At 38.5% G+C, this 25,803-nt stretch overlaps 1 long non-coding RNA gene across 1 annotated transcript in view; it reads left to right on the top strand.

Moving 5' to 3' along the window:
* LOC136876856 (uncharacterized) overlaps window positions 1-25,803 on the top strand; it is a 54,374-nt gene that overhangs the window by 11,146 nt on the left and 17,425 nt on the right. Inside the window, exon 2 of the long non-coding RNA XR_010860673.2 lies at window positions 19,231-19,424. This is a non-coding gene — a long non-coding RNA (uncharacterized lncRNA). The remainder of the gene's footprint in view (window positions 1-19,230; window positions 19,425-25,803) is intronic.

Genomic DNA, 25,803 nt, shown 5'->3' with positions numbered 1-25,803 from the left:
CAACCAGTAACGCTGACTAAGGTGTAAGAATGCATACATGACGAATATAAACAGCATTGCTTCGCGCGGAACATTAAACGTCTTACGCCGTCCACGGCCCGCAGCATAGGAGCAGGCTTGAACGTCTTACGCCGTCCACGGTCCGCAGTGAGTTAAAGTACATGTTCTGTTTATCTGTACTCATTTTAAAACATCGCCATAAGACCTATCTATGTCGGTGCGACATAAAGCCACTAGCTATGTACTCATTTTACGGGTTCATTTGATGTACCCGTAATGAATTAATAGTGTCGCTCACCAGTCCTGCTGTCTTCTAGCCCGTAAACACACATCTCGTTATATTACCCTAGTTTAGGGAGAGGGACCGATCGATGTCTTTCAGAATTGTAGTAAATGTGAATGGATGCATAAAACTGGATTGCAAGGGGCTGGTGGACCACCCAGTATAAAACAACATGTCCTGACTGACTGATTGACTCATCATCACCGAGCCAAAACTACTGGACATAAAGAAATGAAATTTTGGGGATGCATTTATATTGGAGTGTAGGTGCTCGCTAAGGGAGGATTTATGGATATTCTGTCACTAAAGGGGTGAATTGTTTAAATGAGTATCTCAAAAACTAAACAGTTTACAAACAGAAACATTGGTATTTGGAATCTCCTTAAAAATAAAGAAATACATATTTTTTTGTTTTTAGAAAATCCCTTAAGCGGGGTGAAGAAAGGTAAAAAGGGGGTTGAATACCTTTTATGATGATACTTATATCTCAAAAACTGAAGAAATTACAGATATGAATATTGGTATTTTGAATTTCCTTTAAGAATAAAGAAACGCGTATTCCTTTGTTTTTGGAAAATCCACTTAAGGTGGGTGAAGAGGAGTGACAAATGGGGTGAATTTTTAAAATAAATATATATCTACAGTATACCTCATATCCTAACATGTTACGGACGTGAAAATTTGTATTTTTAATCTTTAAAAATAAAAAAGACGCATATTTTTTGTTTCCGGAAAAGTTACGGTGGGGGTGGTGGGCTAAAAAGGACCATAAATGGGGTTGAATTCTTTTTATTAGAATACTGATATCTCAAAAACAAAAGATGTCACAGATGTAAAAAATTGGCATTTGGAATCATCTTTAAAAAAGAAACACATATTTTTTTGTTTTCAGAATATGCGCGTAAGGGAGGTTGTAAAAAGGACTGAAGGAGGGGTTGAATTTATAAGGATACCTATATCTCAAAAACTGAAGATGTTACAGAGATCTGTATTTGGAATCCTCTTTAAAAATAAGAAAAACATAATCTTTTGTTTTCGGAAAATCCACCTTAGGAGGGCGGTGAAAGAATTGAAAAATTAGTTGAATTCTTTGTACGAGGATACTTATATCTCAAAAACTAAAGATGTTACAGATGTGAAAATTGGTATTTGGAAGCTCCTTTCAAAATAAGGAAACATATTTTTTTTGGCGGAAAATCAACTTGGGAAAGGGGTGTAAAAAGAGTTGAATTCTTTTTATGAGGATACTTTTATCTCTAAAACTGAAGATGTTACAGTAGTGAAAATTGGTATTTGGAAGCTCCTTTATAAAGAGAGAAACACATATTTTTTTGTTTTTGGAAAATCAACTTAAGGGGGGAGGGTGAAAGGAAGTGAAAAAGATTGAATTATTTTTAAGAGGATACTTATACCTCAAAAACTAAAGGTTACAGATGTGAGAATTGGTATTTGGAATCTCCTTTAAAAATAAAGAAATACATATTTTTCATTTTAGAAAAATCCACTTAAGGGAATCTGTAAAAAGATGTGTAAAAGTTGAATTTTATCAAGCTGGATAGCTGCAGTTGCTTAAGTGAGGCAATTATCCAGTTTAAAAAAAAATATATATATATATATATATATATATATATATATATATATATATATATATATATATCCAGTATTCGGGAGATAGTGGTTTCAAATCCTACTGTCAGCAGTGCTGAAGATGGTTTTCCATGGTTTCCCATTTTCACACCAGGGAAATGCTATGACTGTACCTTAATTAAGGCCACAGCCACTTCCTTCCCACTCCTAGACCTTTCCTGTCCCATCATCGCCATTAGCCTAAACTATGTCGGTGTGACGTAAAGCAAATTGTAAAAAAAAAAAAATTATGATAATACTCATATGTCAAAAACTGAAGATGCCACAGACGTGGAAATTGGTATTTGGAATCTCCTTTAAAATTAAAGAAACATGTATTTTGTTTGCTTATGGAAAATCCACTTAAGAGGGGGGTTAAAAGGACTGAAAAAGGGATTGAATTTTTCATGGAGATACTTATATCTCAAAAACGGATGTTACAGACATGATAATTGGTATTTGGAATCTCCTTTAAACATTAAGAAACCTATATTTCTTCTGTTTTTGGAATATCCACTTAAGGGGCTTGAAAAGAAGTGAAAAAGTTGTTGGATTCTTTTCATGAGGATATATCTCAAAAACTGAAGATGTCACAGACGTAAAAATTGGTATTTGGAATCTCCTTTAAAAAAGAAACATGTATTTTTTGTTTTTGGAATATCCTCTTAAGGGTGCTGAAAACAGGTGAAAAAGGTGTTGAACACCTTTTATGAGGATACTTATGTCTGAAAAACTGGAGATGTAACAGACCTGAAGACTGGTATTTGGAATCTCCTTTAAAAATAAAGGAACCTATATTTCTTCTTGTTTTGGAATATCCACTTAAAGGGGGTTCAAAAGAAGTGAAAAAGTTTTTGAATTCTTTTTATGAGGATATATCTCATAAACTGAAGATGTTACACATGTGAAAATTGGTATTTTGGACCTCATTTATTTTTTTTGTTTTTTTGTTTTTGGAATATCCACGTAAAGAGAGGGGGCAGGGGTAGGGGCAAGGAAGGGCTGGAAAAAAGGGTTAAATTATTATTCTGAGGATACTCACATCTCATAAACTGCAGATGTTACAGACATGGAAATTGCTCTGTGGAATCTCGTTAAGAAAAGGAACATGTACATTTTTCTTTTCGACTTGAGAGAAGGCTGTTTCTCACATGGACAGTTCTTTGTCGCATGATCCAGAGTTAGCCCTACCAGTAGCCTGGTCATCTTAGCCCCAAAAGGCAATACCACAAACGTGGTTTGCAAAGAGATACTGGGGTAGATGAATCTCAATTATTCAGTGAGTTTTTCTACCTTAGGAATTTTCAGATAATATTTTAGTGCAGTAGCGAGGAAGATTACTGTTATCAAATTATGAAATTCACACGACCAGGATGCGGGTAACAGCTAGTGTATAAATACAAGTGATGCAGTAACACCAAGAATAGGGACATATTTAAGAGGAGAAGAATTTAAAATAAATAAGAGTGGTATAGAGATAGCATTGTTGAGTAATAATGTGGACCTAGTGATAAAACTGGTAGAGAAACCCTATAAGACCATAGCTCCGATGAAAAGAAATCAGAATAATAATAAAGACAAGGGAAAAGTATGGTATAATGAAATGTTTAAAACTAAGAAATTGAAAGTGATTAGAGCCCTTAAGACCTTTAAGAAAGAGGGTGAAGCTTCGGTATGTAAACAGTACTGTAAACTAAGAAAGGAATACAAAGCGTTATTAGTAGAACAAAAGAGGATATGGCAACAGGAGCAGACGAATTAATAAATACAGATTGTAAAAAGAATCATGGTGAAAAGTTATGGAATAGAATTAACAAAATAAGTAGAGGAAATGGAGGATATATATGAATGTTAAAATTGCTAATGAAGTTAAGATTGATTATTTTCAAAAATTGATTGAAGGAGATGATACTTGGATAAAGAATGGAATGTGTATGGATATCTTGAGGGGTCTGGAGATACTTATCCCCTGCTTAGATGAAGAAATATTAGGATATGAGGTTTTAGAGATGATAAGAAAGGTCAAATGTAGAAAATCAGGGGAACTAAGTAGAATAACAAATGAGTTTTGGAAAGAAGCAGTGGAAATATTGGTAAAATTATTCAGTAAGATATTTGAATCTTTGGGATTTCATGAAACATAGCAGATAGGTATAATATGTCCAATTTAAAAAAAATGTGGTGAAAGATGTAATCCAAATAATTACAGAGGCATAACTTTACTGAACAGGAATTTTGGCAAATAGACTGATGAAATAGGCAGAAGATTTTTCCATCCTCTCGAGATATCAGAGTGTTTTTAGGAAAGGCAGAAGAACAGTAGATAACATTATGATTGTAAAACCAATAATAGATAAATATACCAAATGGAAAGGAAGAAAACTATTTATAATGGCTATAGAGTTTGAAAAGACCTTTGACACAATCAGCAGGGTCACACTGGTCGGAAAATTACACCTGTTAGGGGTTGGGATTTGGAAATTATGGGAAGAAGGACCTTGAGAAGATTGAAGTATCGATGAGTAAACAAATTATTATACGACTTAGGGATATTCAAAGACAGTGGTTGGTGTCTGGTTGTAGGAGCAGGGCAACCTTCTCAGAATTCAGATGGATAAGTCAGGGAATGAATATAAATATTGTGAATGTAAATAGAAAGAAACATGAGGTCTGATCTGGTGGATTATGGGAATTTATAAAAATAAGAGAAATTCCTGGAGAAACTAGAAAAGGAGATAACTGATGATGTGGAAAAGACTTAAATGCACAGGTGAGAAATGAATGACAAGGAAAGGTAGAAGTAATTGGACCATATGAATATGGTAGAAGGAATGAAGAAGGAGGGAAAAAACTACAGTAGTTGAGTTTTATGAGAGGATTGGAATGATTGTGGGCAACACATGGTTTTGGAAGAAAAACAGCAGGAAACTTACAAGATGTGGTTAGCGTGACAGAAAAAATCAGTAATTGATTACTTTCTTATGTAAAGGACAAATCACAGACAGTTGATGGATATAACAGCTTTACCAGTAGAAGCCGTTTGTTGCAGATCATAGAGTTGTGATAGAAAAAATGAATGTGAGGAAAATGGAAAAATTAAGGGAGATAAGACATAGTAAAATAAAATTGTGGAAATGAGAAGATAAGAAAGTACAGGAATAATTTCTGGAGAGACTGAAACAACAAATTCCAATTACTTAAATAGGAAATGTGGAAGATGAATGGTTCAACTTTGAAGGGGCATTTGTAAGAGGGGCAGAGAGTACCTGTTGTAGAACATTGACAAGACTAAAAGAAAAGGAGATGCCATGGTGGAATGAGGTGAGAGAGGCAAGTAAAAGAAAACAAGAAAGCATGGCAAGAATGGAATAGAGATAAAAGATAACAAAGCAAAAGGAAGCATCTTGATAATAAAAGGAAATTGAGGAAAATGGTAAGAGAAGAAAAGTTTGGAAGAATTTACACAAAAGATGGAAACGGATGGAGCTTGCATTAAAATAATGCTGTATGGAATTCTATGAAGTAATAGGAAAGAAAGGGTTTATACAAAGCTGATGAAAGATGAAGGTGTTGATAACACATCCAGAAGATCGAAGCAGTATTTTGATAAGCTGCTAAATGTAAGGAATTGTGCAGAGAAGACTGTGTTAATACAGTGTGATGAATCAATAGTAGACAATGATATAACAATGTTAGTGACAGAATTAACAGTTCATAAAATTAAAATGGGGAAGGCATCAGGGATGGATGAAATTAGTGTGGAAATATGAAAAGGCTGCTGGACCTGTTGGACTACATTGGGTGTGCAGTTTGTTATAGTGCACACGGAAACAGAAAAATGTGCCATAAGACTGGAAAAAGGGAATAGTAATACCAGTCTTTAAGAAGGGGGACAAAAAAAGTGTGTGATAACTTATTTGTTATTTAATTTATGGCTAATACATAATTTTAACAACAACAAATGCATACAAATACATATATACATATTTGCAGTTGAGAAAATGAACTCAGTAAGGTTATATGTGCTTTACAACTGAATGGCCAGTCCCTCAATCCATAGTACAACCTTTGGAGTTGCCAACAGGAAATCTTCTTCACTACCAAATAAGCTTGAATCTTGCAGTCACTGACAATATGGTGAATGGTTTGGCCACGGAGCTCCACAGTCTCAGTCTGGAGTAGGCAGCTTGTTCCACTTGTGTAGTGCATCTTTGCACCTGCCATGACCTGTTCTGATTTTGTTCTTCAAGAGTTTTAAAACCCCTGGCAATCATATCAGCAACATCACGCAGAGTTTGATGAAGTGGTTGTAGCCTCTTAAGATTTAAGTGGCAGGTCCCTATGTACAGGCAGATTAAGATTCCAGGAGACCTTATAGAATTCTCTGATGAAAACCTACAACCTGTTTTCCAGTCAATGACCAGGTCAGGGATGGAATGAATGAAGCCCCCATCTTGTGGCGAGGATAGCAATTGTGCCAGCTGCCGAAGCCTGTCTCACTCCTCCGGGGCAATGATTAATGAATGACAGATGCAATCATAGTGGAGGGTGTTGCTGGAATGAAAGATGACAGGGGAAACCGGAGTACCTGGAGAAAAACCTGTCCCACCTCTGCTTTGTCCAGCACAAATCTCACATGGACTGACCGGGATTTGAACCACGGAACTCAGTGGTGAGAGGCCGACACACTGCCGTCTGAGCCATGGAGGCTCATGGAATTCTCTGATAAGGGCAGTAAATCTGTGCATATCAGGTGGCATTATACCCGTCAGCAGTGGAAACCAGTGAACTGAAGCAGATTTGATTTTTCCAGATATTATGCGCATGGTAGTGACTGTTCATCCAAACAGGTGCACAATGCTCAGCTCTTGATTACACCAAAAACAAGGCTAAAGTTTGCAGGGTGGTTGCTGAAGATCTCCAGGTAGTTCCACATAATTTATGGAGAATGTTGTTACGAGTCTTCAGTTTGTGAACTAAGTTCAGACGGTGTTGCTTGAACGACAGTGTTTGGTCCAATATGACACTAAGATATTTTGAGTTCCAATTGTGACAAAGATCTGCCCCTGAATCTGACGTTCAGTTTCATGTTTGCCAAATTATTATTCAGATGAAAGCAAGACATCTCTTTCATCTCTTTTTTGCTCATACTGGATGAAAGTCACCAGATCTTGAAGTAAGCCTCCAGCACCGATAAGTCTTTGGTCTGTCTTTTCCAGTTTCTTGTGTTGTATGGCTAGAGCCAGATCATCAGCATAGCAGAATTTTCTGGATGAAGTGTCAGGAAATTCAGATATGTACAAGTTAAACAGTAATGGTGAAATAACTGATCCTTGGGGCAATCCATTGTTAAGCTTCCTCTCCTTGCTTATCTTGCTTCCAATGATTACTGGGAATGTCTGATCACTCAGCATGTTGTTAACAAGTTGCACCATTGTTCTACAGGATATGATTCATAGAAGTTTGTAGGGTATGCCTTCCCTCCAAACAGAGTTTAAGGCAGCAGTAAGGTCAACAAATACCACAGATGTTTTCAACTTCATTTGGTACCCAGTGTCTATGAAGGATGAAAGAGATAACACTCGGTCACAGCAGCTACATTCTGGTCTGAAGTCTGCCGGATCAATTGGAATATGCTCTAGGATAGTGCTACTTATTCTTTTATAGACCAGTCTTTCAGAAAGCTTGTAGTATGCTTGATTTGCCAGATTTAAAAATAGAAATTATCTTCGCCTTCTTTAAACTCAACCAGTCAACATGATGTTGGCGAAGAACTCTGCCAGCCATTTCTTTGCATTTCCTCCTACATGTATCAGAAATTCAGGATGGATGCTATCAAATCCAGGAACCTTAAAAGATTTGAGGTCTTTCAGTGCTGTGATTTTTGCATACTGACACACTTCCTCCCAATCTTCTAAGAAGACTCCTTGCATCTCTACTCGAGTGTCTGAAACTGTGAAGGGACTTGCATAATCTGATGAGGAAGATGCCATCCTTTTCAGGTTGTGAAGCTGTTGTCTAATATATCTGGTATGTTTGTTATCAGGAAGTACCCTTGATGTATTAATTATGTGAGAAGCAATTTAGTTTAGTGTGACTTCAGAATGATTTCTGCATACTGACACACACTACCTCCCAATCTCCTAAGAAGACTCCTTGCATCTCTGCTCGAGTGTGTGAAAGTTATAGAGGAAGCACAATCTTATCACAAGTTGCAAAAATACTGGAAAGGGTATTAGATAGGAGAATGAGAAGAAAGGTACAAGGAGAGTTGCAAGAGGAACAGTATGGCTTTAGAAGTAGAAGATCTACAGTGGATCCAGTCTTCAGTATGAGGCATGAATTGGGAATATGGAAAGGATTTGGTTATGACCTCCATAGATCTAACAAAGGCATATGATTGTGTTCCCAGGAAGAAGGTTTGGGAGATCATGGTTAAAAAAAGAGGCTGTACCAATGGTTCAAACAATGTACTACAACTCCATCAGCAGCATACAGATTCCGGTTGGAAAGACGGAATGGTTTAGAAACGAAACTTGACTAAGACAGTGGAGTGTGCTGTCGCCTCTTTTGTTTCTAATAGTTATGGACAAAATTGTAAAGGAGACAGAGGAAGCAAATGGGAATGGGGGATGAAGTTGTTACTATTTGCAGATGATATTGTGGTCTAGGGAATTAAAAGCAAAGTAGTACAACAACAACAACAACAGCAACTTGATGCACTGGACAAGAAAATTGAAAAGTATGGTGTGAAAATCAGCACAGACCATGGTGATATCAAGAGGAGAAAGACGATGGAAAGGCACTGTGAAAACTGGTGATTGAAATTGGACAGTGAAATTGTTGATAGTTCCAAATACCTCAGGAGTGAATTAGTGCAGAATACAAGGCTGGACATGGAGATTAGCGAGAGGGTGCAGTGCATTCTACCAGAGTGTAAGAAACCTTGTCTGGAATGAGGAAGTACCAAGGAAGTGTAAAGAGATAGTGTACAAAATATATTATCCACCCACATTGACTTATGCAGTTGAGACCTAGAAAATAAGTAGAGAGGAGTGTAGAATTTAAGCCGGTGAAATAAAAAATATCTAAGAGCTATGATAGGAAAGATAAGGAAAGAGGTTGAGAAACAAAGATATTAGAATGGAAGTCAGAGTAAGAAACCGAGATGGTTTGGGCATGTAAAGAGGATAGAGGAGAACAAAATACCAAAACAGATAATGGAGGTGAAGTTCAAGGGAACGAGAGCAAGAGGGAGACCTAGAACAAGGTGAATCGATTTGAATAAGAGGAATGCATGAAGAAGCAGCCTGGACAGGGACATAATGATGGAAGAGGTATGGTGGGAGGTAGAGAGGTACCAATTTCTCAACCTTACAGGAGCTGAATAAGGGGAAAGGAGGATTATTATTATTATTATCATCATCATCATCATCATCATCATCATTATTATTATTATTAAGCATGTGCTGCATAATCACATTTAAAGAACCAAATAAAGCACAAAAACAAAAAATGTTACTACCTGTATTTAAGGTCTAAATCTATATATATAAAATAAGAGTTTTGTCTGTACATTGCTCAGAATTTTAAAAGGTTGGTATTTCTGTATCAGTAGTGTCCACAGTAACAAGGAAATGTACTTCTTAATTTTCCGTAATTTATGTCTGTCTGTCTGTCTGTCTGTCTGTCTGTCTGTCTGTCTGTCTGTCTGTCTGTCTGTCTGTCTGTCTGTCTGTCTGTCTGTCTGTCTGTCTGTCTGTCTGTCTGTCTGTCTGTCTGTCTGTCTGTACACGCATCATAAGAAAATGGCTGAAGAGAATGTAATGAAAATGGATATGCAAAGTCTGAGAATAAGTCACTACAATCTAGGCCATAAATAATTTTATTCACGCTGAGTGAAATGGTAGTTTAGTGGAAGACCTAACATTTCATTCTCAAATTTTTATGTTATTAGTGGTCATATCTTAATGAAAATAGGTGGGCAAGGCGAGAAATAAGTCACTGCAGTCTAAACTACTAATAATTTTATTCATGCTGAGAAAAATCGTAGTTACGGGGAAGGCCTAAAATTTAATTTTCAAACATTTATGTTATTGGTGGTCATATCTAAATGAAAATTGGTAGGCAAACTTGGGAAATAAGTTGCTACAACCTAGGCTACAAATAATTTTATTCACGCTGAGAAAAATGGTAGTTTAGGGGAAGGAATACAATTTAATTCTCAAATATTTATGTTATTCGTGGACTTATCAATAAATACTACATAACTAAAGTTATATAATATTAAATTTCTGATCATTTATGTCTTATACATTGTTACCATACCGGATATGGTCAGAGATATTCATGAATTTGGATTTTTGTTACTAAGTCCATATCAGCGCCAAGTCACGAGAAAACAGATAAATAGAATTTAATGAAAACCAGTATGTAAAGTCAGAGAATAAGGAACTACAGTCTACGCTATAAATAATTTTATGAGACACCCTAATATCGCAGAGTCGAAAGAAAACTAAATGTGAAAGGCTACAATATAGAAAGCTCATAAAATTGATCGACAATAACATTACATTGACCATTGTTTGTTGTGATGTGCTTTGTGCCTTCTGTTGCCATATAGGATTACTGCTGCGTACTGAGTATTTTTTTAAATTTGCTTTATGTCGCACCGTCTTACGGCGACGATGGGATAGGAAAGGGCTAGGAGTGTGAAGCAGCCTTGGCCTTAATTAAGGTACAGCCCCAGCATTTGCCTGGTGTGAAAATGGGAAACCACGGAATGCCATCTTCAGGGTTGCCGACAGTGGGGTTCGAATCCACTATCTCCCAGATGCAAGCTCACAGCTGCGCGGCCCTAACCACACGACCAACTTGCCTGGTCGTACCGAGTGTAACAGCCTGCCTAAATATTGGTGGAAAGTAGCTGAGGAATTAGTTAATTTTCTTCTTTAGCATGCAATTTCTCTGGTTCATACATTTTCTGATATGACTGGTACATAACACACTGGTTCATGATAGCATTCGAGCTATTCGGTCCATTCCAATTCCATGCATATCATATGGTACAAGTAGGGGCAAAAGATCTCTATAGGTTGATGCCCCGAACAAATAGCATTTACATATTCTTTTAAAAAATGAATTGGGACCATGAATATATTGACACTAACTGGTAAGACAGATGAAATACCGTGTGGCCCCCGGAGAGGCCTGATGCAGGTTTTTTGTTTGATGCCCGTAGGCAACCTGCACAGAAGAACTCATAGATATGATGGAAAGAAGAACCATACCTATATTGGGTCTGAGTGAAGCAAAATGGAGAAAGACAGGTAGCAAGGTTCTCAGAGGTGGTTACAAATTATATTGGTGTGGACTGGAAAAGGAGGCCAAAAATGGTGTGTGATTTTTACCAATAAAAGGTATGGTATTACATGTTATAATTCTCATGTTTAGGTCCGTATTGAAGTGTACAATGAAGTCAAATAAATATTAAAGTTTATTTATTCCACCTGTTCAATACATAAAAAAGATAATGAATTAAATAAAATTATAGGGACACGTTTCGCCCTTTAATTATGGGCATCTTCAGCCTTAATCTCAAACTGAAAGTTGATTAATCGGTACCTGATTGTAATTAACTTACATATGAATGTGAAGGAAATGTTTGAAATGTGCAAAATGGTTGACAATAGTTATGAAATTCTCAATATCAGGCCTTAATAAAGTCTAAAATACAAATATTCATAAAATTATACACTTAAGAAATTCTTGAAATGAGGTCTTGATGAAGTTTAAAATACAAGTAGTCATGAGTTTATGCACTAGAGGAAACTTTTGGATCTTAAACAGATTGAATGTCACTATAATAATCACATCAAGTGGGGTTTATAATAAACTAGCTGATGTACCCGTGCTTCGCTACGGGATTCTCAGAAAGACTGACTTGGTGGTTTTCCTAACTGAATTCAACATAGGTCATTACAAAAATGTCAGTAGGAATGTAGCGATTGAAAGCAATGTTATAATATAAAATACTTGATCAAATGAAAAACCGCACACTTTCTCACTTTCAACGAACAGTACTACGGTGCCGATCTAAGAGTCCAAAGTTCCAGAGCTGGAATAACCAGATCGCAGACTGCCGTGAACACTCCTCTTTCATTATTCCATTAAATATGCACACTACTCATTCCAATCAGTGCCTCAGAGTAGGGATTAAATAGCTCGAATACTATGATGAACCAGTGTGTTACATACCAGATATATCAGGAAATGTATGAACCAGAGGAATGGCATGTTAAAGAAGAAAGTTATCTTACTCCCCAGCTACTTCCTGCCAATATACAGGTAGGCTGTTACAGTCGGTACGACCAGGCGAGTTGGCCGTGTGGTTAGGGGCGCGCAGCTGTGAGCTTGCATCCGGGAGATAGTGGATTCGAACCCCACTGCCGGCAACCCTGAAGATGGTATTCCGTGGTTTCCCATTTTCACACCAGTCACACCAGGCTGTACCTTAAAGCCAAGGCCGCTTCCTTCACACCACTATTCATTTCCTATCCCATCGTCACCATAAGACCTACCTGTGTCGGTGTGACGTCAAGCAAATTAAAGGAAACCTCGGTACGCTGCAGTAATCCTATCTATCGGGGATTAGAGGAAACAGAAGACAAAAAACACATCACAACAAACAATGGTCAATGTAATGTTATTGTTGATAAAGTTTATGAGCTTTCTATATTGCAGGCCTTCACATTAGTTTTCTTTCGACTCTGTGATATTAGGGTGTCTTACAAAATTATTTATATCGTAGACTGTAGTTCCTTATTCTCAGACTTTACATACCGATTTTCACTAAATTCTGTTTACCCATTTTCTCGTGACTCGGCGCTGATATGGACTTAGTAACAAAAATCCAAATTCATGAATATCTCTGATTATATGCGGTACGGTAACAATGTATAAGACATAAGTGATCGGAAATTGAATAACTTCTTACATAACTACTAATAACTTACGACATAACTAAAGTTATGTTAGTTATGTAGTATTTATCGATACGACCACTAATAACATAAATAACTTATTTGAGAATTACATTTCAGGCCTTCCCCTAAACTACCATTTCACTCAACATGAATAAAATAATTTGTAGCCTAGATTGCAGTGGTTCATCACCCGACATTACATACCGATTTTCATTTAAATTCTCTTCAGCCGTTTTCTATAGATGCGTGTACAGACCGACAGACAGACAGACAGACAGACAGACAGACAGACAGACAGACAGACAGGAATTACAGAAAAGTGAAAAATGCATTTCTTTGTTACTGTGGACATGACAGATACAGAAATATCATTCATTTCAAATTCTAAGCAACGCACAGGCAAAACACTTATTTTATATATAGATTATATTTCAGGCCTTCCTCTAAACTACCATTTCACTCAGTGCGAATGACATTATTGATAGCCTAGATTATAGTGATCTATTTGCATACCAATTTTCGTGAAGATACGACTACTAATAAAATAAATATTTGACAATTAAATTTTAGGCCTTCCCCTAAAGTACCATTTTCTTAGCGTGTATAGCCTATATTGTAGCAAATTATTTCCCATCTTTGTCTAGCGATTTTCATTAAGACACAACCACTAATAACATAAATATTTGAGAATTAAATTTCAGGCCTTCCCCTAAACTACCATTTCACTCAGCATGATTAAAATAATTTGTAGCCTAGATTGTAGCGGTTCATCACCCGACTTTACATTCTGATTTTCATTAAATTCTCTTCAGCCATTTTCTCGTGATGCGTGTACCCACAGACAGACAGACAGAAATTACGAAAAAGTAAAAAATGCATTTTCTTGTTACTGTGGACATGACCGATACAGAAATACCATTCTTTTCTAATTCTGAGCAATGTACAGACAAAACTCTTATTTTATATATATATGTGAAGTGATAAAATTGTAGTTTTCTGGAAGCATGAGAGAAGAAGAGTGCTTGAAGGTAATTTGCTGTGTTAATTGTTAGCAGGAAGGAACGGCTGTAGTCTCTTGTGTAGAGTCGTAAGGGAAGTTTGGATTGAAGTCTGTAACAATAGGAGATTTACACCTACGCGCATGGCTAACTCGCCTGGTCGTACCGACTGTAACAGCCTACCTGTATATTGGCAGGAAGTAGCTGGGGAGTAAGATAACTTTCTTCTTTAACATGCCATTCCTCTGGTTCATACATTTCCTGATATATCTGGTATGTAACACACTGGTTCATCATAGTATTCGAGCTATTTAATCCCTACTCTGAGGCACTGATTGGAATGAGTAGTGTGCATATTTAATGGAATAATTAAAGAGGAGAGGCGCGCGGCTGTGCGCTTGCATCCAGGAGATAGTAGGTTCGAATCCTACTATCGGCAGCCCTGAAGATGGTTTTCCGTGGTTTCCCATTTTCACACCAGGCAAATGCTGGGGCTGTACCTTAATTAAGGCCACGGCCGCTTCCTTCCAACTCCTAGGCCTTTCCTATCCCATCGTCGCCATAAGACCAATCTGTGTCGGTGCGACGTAAAGCCCATAGCAAAAAAAAAAAAAAAAAAAAAGGAGATTTACATGTTAAAGAATGAATTTGAATGAAGGGAGTGTTTAAAGAGAAATCGAAGTGTGTAAAACCACTTACCTCTTTATTAACGTTACGTTATTACACACAACGTTTTCTCTCCGAATCTTCTTTACATCAACCAATTTCAACTCATAACTACTTGTATTTTAAACTTCATTAAGACCTCATTTCAAAAATTTCTTAACTACATTGAAGAAAGTGTATAATTTTTACGAATATTTGTATTTTAGACTTTATTAAGGCCTGATATTAAGAATTTCATAACTATTGTCAACCAATTCGCACATTTCGCACATTTCCTTCACATTCATATGTAAGTTAATTACAATCAGGTACCTGATTAATCAACTTTCAGTTTGAGATTAAGGCTGAAGATGCCCATAATTAAAGGGCAAAACGTGTCCCTATAATTTTATTTAATTCATTATCTTTTTTATGTATTGAACAGGTGGAATAAATAAACTTTAATATTTATTTGACTTCAAAAGATATGGTGCCGTTAGAAGTTTCCTACAAGAATGACAGGATCACAAAATTATTAATACAATTAGAGTCAACAAATTATGTGATTTTACAAGTGTACACCCCACAGACTGGATGCAGTGCTTACAATAAAGAAAAATTTCTTCAAGACTTAGATGATGTGATCGATGAAGAAAACATTATCATTACTGGAGACCTAAATGCATAAGTTGCAGCAAACAGGCAAGGCTGTGAGGATACCATTGGGCCACAGGGGTTTGGAAACAGAAATAAAGAAGGTGAACAACTGATTGATCTTTGTATCAGAAATGGGATGATCATCAAGAGCACCTTCTTCAATAAACAGGAGAGTCATAAAATAACAAGGTATAGCTGGGACGGCAAACATAAAACATTGATCGATTATGTCATCACAAACAAAGGTGGGGGGAAATGGTTTTGACTGATGTCAAGGCCATTCCCAGTGATAGTATTGACAGCAACCATAGATTGCTGATCATGGACTTGAACCATATAACTCGAAAACAAAGAAGAAACAAAAAATAGACATGGAGATTAGAAAAATCCCAGTTCCAGGAAGAATATCAGAATCAAATATGACAAAACCTACCACAGGGAGATACAACAACAGTAGAGGAAGAGTGGAAGATTTTTAAAGATACATTTGTGGGAGAAGCTAAAGAACTCTGTGAGATAACAGCATCAATCAAGAAGGAAAAAGAGATACAATGTTGGAACAAAAAAGTCAAAACAGCCATTAAAACGAGAAATCAAGGAAAAAGGATGCTAGATAAAGAAAAACCATCCAAGACCAAGTAAGCCAAGAAGTTAATAGACTACAAGAACTTTATAGAACAAAGAAACTCATAATTAAGAGGGTAGTGAGAGAAGAGAAGGAAAAAAAGCATGGAATGTGTTTGTGGATAAACTGGAATTAGACAGCAGAAGAAATAAGAAATTATTGTACAGGGTAGTCAAGAACAGAAGGTGTGAGCAAAAGGATATAAAGGCAACAGAAAGGGACAACAGAACCTTAGTGTGAGAAGAAGATGAAAAGGATTGAATTTAAGACCTTTCTTGACAAGCTCTTAAATAGAGTAGCAAGCATGATACTAGACAGCGAGGAACCCTGTAGTTGCAACGAGGAAAGTAGAAGCATAGAAACACCAATTACATGGCTGGAGATAGAAAAGTCTCTGAAAAGTATGAGGAAAGGAAAAGCAGTTGGAGTGGATGAGTTATGTGCAGATGTGTTGTGAGTAGCAGAAACGTCAGCAGTCCAGTGGTTATAGAGACTCCTTACCACAGTGGAAACAAAAACACTATCTCAGAAGACTGGAAGAAGGGTATAATCTTCCCTCTTTTCAAGAAGGGGAGTAGACGGAAATGCATCAACTATCGTGGAATTACTCTGCTCTCTCATGGCCTAAAACTTCTGGTAAATATCATAGAGAATATATTAAGAGGATCTGTGGAACGTTTAGTGGAAAAGGAACAATATGGTTTTAGGCCTAGAAGAACAACTACAGACCTTATCTTTGCTGTCAGGATGTTAATGGAAAAGCACTGAGAAAAAGGGAAAACACTTTTTCTACTATTCCTAGACATTGAAAAGGCTTATAATAGTATACCAAGGGAACATATCTGGGAATGCCGAAAAGAGCTGGGAGTTCATGACAGTCTTATTGCAAAAGTGAAGATGCTATATGACAAAATCAGAAGTTGTGTGCAAGTGGGTTGCGGACTGTCCAAATGTTTTGGAACGAAGACAGGATTATAGCAAAGCAGTGCTTTGTCACCCCTCATATTTATCGCTGTGATGGATGCCATAACAAAGGCACTAAAAAGGAGGGAGCAGCAGGATTTGCAAGCTTTCACCTTTGCAGATGATGCGGTGATCTGGGGTGAAACTGAAAATGATGTGGAGGAAAAGCTGCAGAAATTGTGTCAAGAGGAGATATGATTTAAATATCAACAAGGCTGAGACAATGGTGATTAAGTTACATAGGGGAGGTGACAAATCACAAATCAGAATAAATGACACCAAACTGGACAGTGTTCCAACGTTTCAATACGTGAGTAGTATAATATCAAAAGACAACTTTGCAAAATATGGGGTGGACAGTCGAATTAGCAAGACAACTCAATTTTACCACCAAGTAAGACAACTACTGTGGGATAAACAAGTACCATTTATTGAAAGCTAAGATGATATTAGCCGGGCTGAGTGGCTCAGACGGTTAAGGCGCTGGCCTTCTGACCCCAACTTGGCAGGTTCGATCCTGGCTCAGTCCGGTGGTATTTGAAGGTGACGTATTTACGTCAGCCTCGTGTCGGTAGATTTACTGACACGTAAAAGAACTCCTGCGGGACTAAATTCCGGCACTTCGGCGTCTCCAAAAACTGTAAAAGAGTAGTTAGTGGGACGTAAAACAAATAACATTATTATTATTATTATTATTAAGATGATATTATGTAAATTATCCTCATGTATAGCTTGGAAACCACCACGTTAATGAGACAAGACAAATCAAAACTCCAAGCTGTGAAAATGAAATTCCTGTGCCAGGAAGGACAAGTTAAGGAATGAAAATGTCCGAGAGGAGGTGTGAATAGGAGACTCCCTACTACAGAGGATCCAGAAAGCAAGACTGAAGTGGTCTGACCATGTAAGAAGAATGAGTGTAAGCTAGACTGCAAGAAGAGAATATGAAAGAGAAGTAAAAGGAAAAAGACCAGTGGGCAGACCCAGAGGAAAATGTACCGATCTGGTGAAGAAAGATGTTGAGGAGAGATTGGGAGAAGATTACAAGAGAACAGTGGTTTATGCACAGACAAAGACGGAGGGGACTCATACACCACACCCAGGCAACTGGAGATGGTCAACGATGATGACGATGAATTGTAATCATTACATTCTAGTATTCAATATGCATCCCATGGAAGTGGAAATGGGAATAAATTAAGTGATGAAAATATTTTTTTTTTCAGTTCTATCACAACAGAACCATTAGCTTTACCAGTGCAGGATGAGGTACTTTCTTACCTCTCCAATACTTCCCAAGACCTCAAACTTATCCTACAATATTCATCACTGCTAGGAATGTTCTTAAAACAAAGCATGGCTATTCCTTCATGACCCTCTGTAGAGTGTGTTTTCAGCAAATTCAAAGATATATGTTGATTTAGCAATGAGAATGGAAAATTATTTGAAATGCTAGAAGTTACTAATTAAAATTATGGGGGGAAAAATCATTTCGAGACTTTCAAGATATCATGCTTAGTTTCACTTAATGATGATAACCACTTAATGGTCTGGCTCTACTGCTAAATGGTTAGCGTGCTGGCCTTTGGTCACAGGGGTCCCGGGTTCAATTCCCGGCAGGATTGGGAAATTTAACCATAATTGGTTAACTTCACTGTAATGGGGGCTGGGTGTATGTGTCATCTTCATCATCATTTCATCCTCATCACGACATGCAGGTCTCCTACTGGCGTCAACTCAAAAGAACTGCATCTGACGAGCCATACTTGTCCTCGGACACTCCCGGTACTAAAAGCCATATGCCATTTCATTTAGCACTTAATGTATATTTGCCAAAAAAAAATTTAAATGAAGCAGTATCTTTTTCTATTTCCTTGAGACTGGCAATCTGCAAAGTAACTGTAATTGTAAATTTACAGATTACTTGTTGAAAAAAGTAACTGAAATTGAGTGAAATATTTTAACTGTAATGGAGTAAAATATTTCTCAGAAAACTGTAATTCAGCCCAATCACTTTTTTTTTTCCCCATCAGTGCCTGCAGTTAGTAAAAACAGAAGAGAATGCAAAAGATTTGGAAGGATAATACTTCAGAGAAGAAGAGACAATGAACAGAACATGAAATCTACTTTCATTACATAAATAAACTAAATTATATTGCAGTACGTTAATGCAATATTGGGACATAGCAAAATTATTTATTTGAAAATTAACATTATCTTTGTATAACTGGGATGCATATCGTGGAGTTAAGCTACCATCTCATATCAACTTGGATGTCTGCTGAACATAACTGATGCTGGCTAATGCACTAACCAAATCATTCTCATTTGCAAAGCAGTTGTTACTTTTGACATCTTACTGTTATCATAAGATTAAATATTTTTATATATTAGATGGTAAGAGTTTCCCCTGAAAAACAACAAAATTGTGTTTATTATGAGGAATAGTGTTGCAGGATGAAGGTGGTCCTGATGCACGGCGAGACGTATCTTGTTACGGGGTATCACACTGCACCACTTGTGAACCCTATAGAGAAAGCAGAGCTGGCCTGGTCATTTCATTCTTGGCTCTGTCTCTTTTGCAATGAGAACCTCTATGTCAAGAGATTGATTATTAAAAGCCCTGGGAAGCACCCCGATGAGTATGGATGAGTATTTTAAATTTCGCATTTTTTAAGAATACATGTTACATAGTAGGTTAGTCATAAACATTTTAAAGTGCATAAAGGAAGAAGATTTGAGATGCTTATACAGATTTAAGATGAATCTACATTTCTTGTAGGTAACCAAAGTATGCACAAATATACTCACTCTGCTATGCAAAACTTAAGGACGAAAGTAACTTTCGCATGTTGTGTCATTGCCAAGTACCATAGCTCGATGAAACTTGAACCATACATAGGAAGAACTACTACAATATAAGCAACTGAAAGGAATATGCAATAAGATGAACAGAAATTACACTTTTATACAGAGACAATAAATTACTCATGTTGGTCCCCTGGACATCACAAAAGAAGGGACATGGTAAAAGGGTGTGTGATCACCATGGACAGTGGCGCATGCTCTGCAACATGCTCCCATGTTGGCCGTAAGATTGGTAAGGAGTTCTTGTAGTAGGGCGTTCCATTCCTCCACCAGCGCGGTTGACAACTGCTGGATGGTCATTGGTGGATGTGGATGTGCTGCAATACGTTTGGCCAACATGTCCCACATGTGCTCGATGGAATTTAAGTTGGGGGGATGGGCAGGCCAGTCCATTCACCGAATGTCCTCTCGTTCCAAGAGCTCCTCCACCTGCGCTGTTCGATGCAGTCATGGATTGTCATCCATAAAAATGAAGTCTGGGTTGAATGCACTCCTGAAAAGATGCACATGGGGAAGAAGTACACTGTCAAAATAACGTTGACCGGTGAGTGTACCCCATTCAAAGATTTGGAGATCGGTACACCCATTAAACGTTATGCCTCCCCACACCATAACACTTGTACCACCAAAATGATCATGTTCGACAGTGTTCCTGGGTGCATTCTGTGTTCCCACCTCTCACCAGATGAGGGTACATCTAGAATCACTACTTAGACTGAATCTGCTCTCATCTGAGAAGAGCTCGCGACCCCACTCCTCATCGGTCCAGACCTGATGCTCCTGGCACCATCGCAAACGGTACCGACAATATGCGGGTGCCAACGGAACACAAAGTAATTGTTGTTGGGCAAACAGACCACCCCCATGCAGTCGCCGTGCCACTGTAGAGCGTGAGATTAGGTGCCTTGTAGTCCTGTTAAATGTGGTTGCAATTGCACCCGCTGTTTGGCGCTAGTCTCTTCTTGCCTGTTGCACAATGTTGCGGTCATCTGCTGCTGTAGTTGACCGTGGTCGACCCCCTCGTCTCCTTTGGGCCTATGGTTTGGAATGCTCTCCATACAATACACGAGGAACAATGCTGTGAGCAATAGCAAACTCCTGGGCTCCACTTGTGACACTTCGTCCTTCTACCATTTTCCCGATGATTCTTCCCCGTGTAAAGTCATTCAGATGTTGTCTCTGAGCCATGTTGTAATGAATAACACCACCACAATGCACCGTAATAGCTTGCTGATTGACTAACGCTGTCTTGTCCTGTCCCTTGGAACTGTTTCATTTCGTGCGGCCAGACCCATTTGGCACTATAGTTATGCTGACCTTACGCCAGGCTTCTATGCATGTGTGGGAGACCTCTGGCAACATGTTACCGCACTTTCATTCATTTCCACTGAGTAGTTGATATGTTGTTTTATCTAGCTCGTCCTTAAGTTTTGCACGCAGTGTATTAGACTAATAAGGGTACTTTCCTCAGTGTAAAAGGGAGGGAAGAGGACTTTTTTATGGTGTCTGTGTGTCCATCTCTCTCACAGACAAAATGGCTGAAATTAACACATCAGAACACTCTGTTATAATACAAAATCTGCATTTGTCAACTACTCACTAGACCTACAGTATGAATATACTGACAACAATATAGGATCGAAGTTCTCATATCAGTCACAAGCGATGATGCACAAACTCCGCTTAACACTCTAGAGCACTAGTTCACAATGGGTTTTGCCACAAAACTTTGGATCCATTGTGATACTGCTGATAATAGTAATTAAAATATTCCCTCAATATTTATTTTGAAAAAAGGAACAAGAAAGCAGAGTTCAAACATTGTATGGGGCATTTGTTAGCCTACACCTTACAATAAAAGATTTGAGTTTCAAATGCTGAATTTATGGTGGAATTGAGGACAAACACACACACATTTTCTGTTCAATGATCAGAAGTTTCTCGCATTTCTTGTCTCTCTTGCTTTCACAACCCTTTCACTTGGAATTGGTTTATTCTCCTGAAACATGTATGAGTGAAATAATTGTACAAAATTGGAAACTGATAATACATTGACAGGGCGGACCAAACCATCACCCGTAGTATATTATATGAACCTAGTCCATATGGATCAACCAAGAGACCGAAAATGGTCAAATTTTTCAAAGAGGAATAACTATGTCAGGAGAGGAAAGTTGTTTAGTTAAATCAAATTCTTTTACAGATTTCCACATCATTGATATTGATACATTTTTCTTGGTTAAACTATAAGCGTAACGTATTTTAGCATTCCTGATCTTTTGTACAGTGAGTGGTATTGTGCAGCTGTCGGTAAAAAGCCAGATTGTCCGAGAAAGGATGACTCTTAAACAGTCAATGTGCTACATCACATTCCTTCATAAGGTTACATATTTCATCACTGAGCCATGGGGCCAATGCCCTAGTCACGCGAGCCTTACGTTCAGGGGCGTGTTTGTCAAATATCCCGATCACCTTCTGGTTGAAATGTGCATTAATGAGCTTGACCATTTTCAGTTCCTGTTCAATCCATATTGACTACTAATGATTTAACAACCTATGAGAAAACAGGGCTACTAAGGGTCTGCCAGTCAATACAATTGATTTATGGAATTAATAAATGGTGATCACTAATTTAATTCATTTAGTCATCATACATATTTTAAAGAAATTATAATTTCTCTTCTTCAGTAATAATAGAAAAACCAGTCAAAATCTCCAAGGGATGCTTAAAATTACAATACATAAGACCTTATCATAAAATATCCAATGTAAAAAACATGGATTAAAACCTACAACAATCTGTTTCATGTCACTGTCTAAAACATATCTTATATTCTCTCTTGAGGAAAAATAATAAAATCTTATCACATTGTGAAAACAGAGTGCAGTTTGTTTAGTACAACATTCCAATTCTTGATCTGTATTGAATGTGTTATTCTTAATGTATTGACTGATGCATTCAAATGTATCCAAAAGCAAATAAGTTATGCCTATACTTTGCTTGGCACGCAGAACCCTTCTTCTTATTTAAGGAAACCGATACGTGAAGTACAATGCTATGTCATGCCAGCTCCAAAGAGGCTTCTTATTGTTGTAAACAAGATAAGGTTTACAAGAACACAACTTATTTATTTGCTTCACACAGAATTCTACAGTATGTACAAGAATAAAACATAAAATTGTCTTGAAGCAAAGTAGATGATTAGTCTTGAGAGAGTTTCTGTTTCTATACACTATGTACACTCTGAATGTATTTACACTCACTGCTATCTTGAAAAGATAGTTCTTGGGAAAGATATAGTTCGTGATAGTTGAAAACTATCATTTGCACTAGCATAGATTAGCTAAGAGAGTTCCTTCTAACTTGAAGGTCTGAGTTCATAAGCTTGTACTAAATGAAAGCTATGTTCACAATTAGAAAATCTAATGTGTGTGTCGGAGCTTGAGTGAGCTTGGGGATGTGTGGCATACAACATCGGGGCTCGACATGGATGAAGGAACGGGAAAGTGGAGTAGTGACCTGAGGTGAAACCTCATACTACCAGAATTCCGTCCACCTGGTCGAGACACATTTTTAAGAGGAGTAGCCTCCGTGTTCGACGTTCAGTGTATTCTGGAGCAGGACACTGGGGAGAATCCTCATAAGTGACAGACAGGGAGCTCCTTATATACTGCACACGATGTAACAGACACGCGCACTGAAGACTGCGCGTCAAGTCTCGAATGATCCACGCTTGCGTGCGTGCGGCTGGCTGGCGCTGAGCGAAGAGAGCGGAGGACATACAACACCCTCCCCTCCTAAATACGCCGATACGGCATGAAGCGGCGGTGGCGCTGGCGGCGGCTACGATGCTGGGCAGGAGCTTCTGACGTCTTTGTTGTATTGTCCGGAGCTGTGACTGGGCGGAGTGGCGATGCATCGTCCTGAAAGGAACCCATGGTTATTAAATGGTCTAAAGCTCGTTCAGCAATAGATTTATCTGGCTTAACAAGAGAATCAATAGCCGGATATGGACGGTAGCACAGGCGTATCTGGTCCTGGTGGCGGCAAATGCGTTTCTCAGCAGTCCGAATCTCGTAGAGACGATGGCCCAAAGATCTGCGGATGACACCAGGTAACCAGAGCGGGTTTGACTTGAATGTCCTTATGTAGACCCTGTCGTTGACGGTGAACTTTGTTGGCGAGGTCTTAGGCTGGGCCGGAAGAGGCTGCAACAGAGAAAGTAAAGTTCTGTGAGGTCGTCCATGGAGCTTTTGTGCGGGAGTGACATTATCAGCGCCGGGCAGAGTTCTGTAGTTGCTTAAGAGTTGTAACAATGCTTGGTCTTTAGTTAAGCCTGAAGAGACAGCTTTTTTCATACTTTTCTTAAAAGTTTGTACAAAGCATTCAGCTTCACCATTAGATTGAGGGTGAAAAGGTGGTGCTAGGATACGGCGAATGCCATTATATGTACAGAAGTTCTTAAAAGCAGTAGCTGTAAATTGCGGTCCATTGTCAGAAATTAGGACTTGAGGTAAGCCTTCAGTTGTAAATATTTTCTGAAGAGCACGAATGGTAGCTTCTGTAGTAGTAGTCGAATGCATATCCACTACATAGGGAAAGTTCGATAGAGAATCTATGACGATGAGCCACATGGAATTGAGGAAAGGACCTGCGAAATTGATGTGAACTCGTTCCCATGGAGAAGTAGCAGGAGGCCATGAAGCTAGATCAGAAGACAGGGCGTTCTGATTAATTTGACATTGTTCACAATGGCGGATGAGCTTTTCAATGGCGGCATCAATACCAGGCCAGTAGCAGTGTTGACGTGCCAGTTGCTTAGTGCGGGATATACCCCAATGACTTTGGTGTAACAAGTCGAGAACTTGTGTCTGTAGACTAGGTGGGATAACCACTCGGAAGGTGGTGCCGGTTTCGAGGAGTATAACTCCGGCACGAGTTGTAAGACGATGCTGAATATGATGATAAGGCGCAAGGTGGGCAGGAAGTTTGTTCTGACGGGGCCAACCATTGCGGATGTAAGTACGTACCGTAGCAAGTGTACTGTCCTTATCCGTAGCTTTAGCAATGCAGGTAGCGTCAATAGGAAAGGTGGATACGGTGTCTTCGAGTTCTATGTCTAACTGACGACATTCGGATTCTTGAGAATCGAAGGTGGTATCAGGACCGACTGGTAAGCGAGAGAGGGCATCAGCATTACAATGCTGGGATGTGGCACGATAGGCGATCTGATAGGAATAATCAGAAAGGAACATGGACCATCTTTGAAGCTTTCTGAGGGAATGCTCAGGGATCTTATTACCAGGATGGAATAAGTGTACTAGAGGCTTGTGATCAGTAATGATCAGGAAATGGTTGCCATAGAGATATTCATTGAAACGGCGAATACCAAAGATGATTGCTAAAGCTTCTTTTTCTATCTGGGAGTACCGACGTTGATGCTCATTAAGTGTCTTCGAAGCAAAGGCGATGGGGCGTTCTTGTCCGTGATGATCCTTCTGGGAGAGAATGGCGCCGACGCCGTAATCTGATGCGTCAGTAGCTAGCGTGATGAGCTTGCCAGGCTGAAAATGAGTGAGTTTAACAGCTTGAACAAGGGCTTTGTTGATCGTTTGCCAGGCCTGTTGGCATTGCGGAGACCATTGAAATTTAACACCTTTTTTGCGTAAGGCGTTTAATGGAGCTGCAACTGAAGCAAAGCGGGGAATGAACTTGTTATAGTAGTTCGCTTTGACTAGGAAGGATTGGAACTGCTTGATGTTCTGTGGTACAGGCATGTTTACAATCGCCGAGACATTCCGTTCACTAGGTTGAATGCCGTTTTTATCGAGTATGTGTCCCAGGTAGTGAACTTGCGGCTGAAAGAAAGTGCATTTAGCGAGATTCGCTCGTAGGCCATTGTCTTTGAACTTCGTGAGAAGGAGGCGCAGATTATGGAGATGTTCTTGATGATCTGCGCCGGTCACAATAATATCATCAAGGTAGTTAGCACAACCGGGAATGGAGGCGGTGAGTTGAGCTAAATAGCACTGAAAAATAGCAGCTGAGGAAGAGACGCCTAACGGGAGATGCTGGAGCTGGAGCAGTCCAATAGGAGTGTTCAGTGTGAGAAATTGCTTGGATTCTTCGTCTAAAAGTAGCTGTAGATAGGC

This window comes from Anabrus simplex, chromosome 1 (genome assembly GCF_040414725.1).
Source record: "Anabrus simplex isolate iqAnaSimp1 chromosome 1, ASM4041472v1, whole genome shotgun sequence".
Taxonomy (NCBI): domain Eukaryota; kingdom Metazoa; phylum Arthropoda; class Insecta; order Orthoptera; family Tettigoniidae; genus Anabrus; species Anabrus simplex.
Note: the sequence above shows the minus strand (reverse complement) of the source record. Positions and strands in the feature narration are given on the sequence as shown.